The 2,500-nt window shown below is 39.3% G+C and overlaps 1 non-coding gene across 1 annotated transcript; it reads left to right on the top strand.

The window, feature by feature from the left end:
- Positions 1 to 1,422: 1,422 nt before the first annotated feature.
- On the top strand, positions 1,423 to 1,495 carry TRNAR-CCU (transfer RNA arginine (anticodon CCU)). The gene has a single exon. It is a non-coding gene; the product is annotated as a tRNA-Arg (tRNA).
- Positions 1,496 to 2,500: the final 1,005 nt, after the last annotated feature.

The raw sequence follows: 2,500 nt of genomic DNA, 5'->3' as shown, positions 1-2,500 counted from the left end.
AACTGTCCCATTTTACTTGTGTACACTTCACAGTCATGTTAGTGTTCTGAAACTGCAAAGTATATTTTTAAATGCCTATTTTTGTGAGATGCATTTTCGACCGGCCAGAACATATTCCTTTGGAAAAAATGATTTGAATTGGATTGGTGTGAATCTTGTTTCTAGAGGTGGTGACAGGCTTTCAGCTACTTGAATAGGTCAAGCCAGGATTCATAAAACGTATACAACCTATGTGAGTGTGATAAATTAGCATATGCAGGAAGGAGCAATTTGTCCTACTTTCAAAACAGTTTCACTCCACGTCTGGAAACTTCCAGAGCTATGTAGAGAATACAAATGAGCTTTAAACGCATGAGGAAAGAGGTTTGTATGCAAAAAGGAAAACAAAAGCATATCGTACTCATAAAATACTCAATATATAGATTCCAAAAAAGTGCTTCCAGCGAAAAGAGCTGAAAGAACACTATGGGATATAAACCTGAATACCTTTCAATAATATGTTCTTAATCCATGCATACCACCTACATGATAAAAATCATCTCAGGTGAACGGATGACCGCGTGGCCTAACGGATAAGGCGTCTGAATTCGGATCAGAAGATTGAGGGTTCGAGTCCCTTCGTTGTCATTTTTGGCCAATGGTCACACAATCTGCTTTACATTCAGAGTGGAAAAAGTCTTTTCCAATACTCTTGTAGTCCTCACTTTCTCATTACTAATCATTAATAAAGTGGAGTACATACTGTAAACTCATTCAGGTTGCATCTTCAGTCTAACTACTTGTGCATTTTAGTGGCATTAAAAAGTGCTTCTATGCCGACGCACTGAATATGTAATAGGTTTGCAGAATTTTGACGTGACAGAATGGGTTTTTAGCTTAAGTGTGTGTAGAAGAACTGCAAGGTGTGTGCCTATGTGTGCATAGAGTGCTACATGTGTAAAGTCTGTATGATTTGGGCAGTTAAAGTGCTGATTTTGCCTCCGAGTAAGAAAAGTACTACAAAAAATGCATAAAGGATCGGCACATTGGCTGCCTTTGCTGATGCCCCCGTTGCCTAATTTGTAGTGCAATGGTTAAGTTGCAGAGTGTGGTTGAACTTGGTTAGGAGACTTGGTGCCTCTTTCCGTGTCCTGCTGATGATAAGGATGGCTTGATACCATTTTCTAAGCCCAGTATATTGAGAAAAGAAGTACGTGAAGAAGAAGTGTGGAGTCGAAAGTGGTTCTCCAATTTCTCTCCACTTGCTAAAATTGCAAAGTCTCCATTATAGCATAGAAGAGAGCGTTAAAGTCGGGGATGGAAGAGGATGAAAATGGGAAGTTTACTTATAGAGAGAAGTGAGAAATGCCCTGTGTGCACACACCGGTGTCTGACCATAGAATACATGTAAATAATGCCTCTAGAAAAGAGCTATGCATGTGTGCCTCAGTGGCCTAATGGATAAGGCACTGGCCTCCTAAGCCAGGGATTGTGGGTTCGAGTCCCATCTGAGGTGATAACAAAAATCCTCCCTCTATCCTCTCCAGAAAATTAGGTAGATTTATTACATGCTTCCTCTCAGAAGTTTATGAGGGATTAGTTACTTTGAAACGGTCCCATTTTACTTGTGTACACTTCACAGACATGTTAGTGTTCTGAAACTGCAAAGTATATTTTTAAATGCCTATTTTTTGAGATGCATTTTCGACCGGCCAGAACATATTAATTTGGAAAAAATGATTTGAATTGGATTGGTGTGAATCTTGTTTCTAGAGGTGGTGACAGGCTTTCACCTACTTGAATAGGTCAAGCCAGGATTCATAAAAAGTATACAACCTATGTGAGTGTGAAAAATTAGCATATGCAGGAAGGAGCAATTTGTCCTACTTTCAAAACAGTTTCACTCCACGTCTGGAAACTTCCAGAGCTATGTAGAGAATACAAATGAGCTTTAAACTCATGAGGAAAGAGGTTTGTATGCAAAAAGGAAAAAAAAAGCATATCGTACTCATAAAATACTCAATATATAGATTCCAAAAAAGGGCTTCCAGCGAAAAGAGCTGAAAGAACACTATGGGATGTAAACCTGAATACCTTTGAATAATATGTTCTCCATCCATGCATACCACCTACATGATAAAAATCATCTCAGGTGGACGGATGACCGCGTGGCCTAATGGATAAGGCGTCTGACTTTGGATCAGAAGATTGAGGGTTCGAGTCCCTTCGTGGTCGTTTTTGGCCAATGGTCACACAATCTGCTTTACATTCAGAGTGGAAAAAGTATTTTCCAATACTCTTGTAGTCCTCACTTTCTCAGTACTAATCATTAATAAAGTGGGATACATACTGTAAACTCATTCAGGTTGCATCTTCAGTCTAACTACTTGTGCATTTTAGTGGCATTAAAAAGTGCTTCTATGCCGACGCACTGAATATGTAATAGGTTTGCAGAATTTTGACGTGACAGAATGGGTTTTTAGCTTAAGTGTGTGTAGAAGAACTGCAAGGTGTGTGCCTA

Source organism: Triturus cristatus, chromosome 4_1, assembly GCF_964204655.1.
Source record: "Triturus cristatus chromosome 4_1, aTriCri1.1, whole genome shotgun sequence".
Lineage (NCBI taxonomy): Eukaryota > Metazoa > Chordata > Amphibia > Caudata > Salamandridae > Triturus > Triturus cristatus.
The sequence above is the reverse complement of the archived record's forward strand: the minus strand, read 5'-3'. Positions and strand labels throughout refer to the sequence as shown.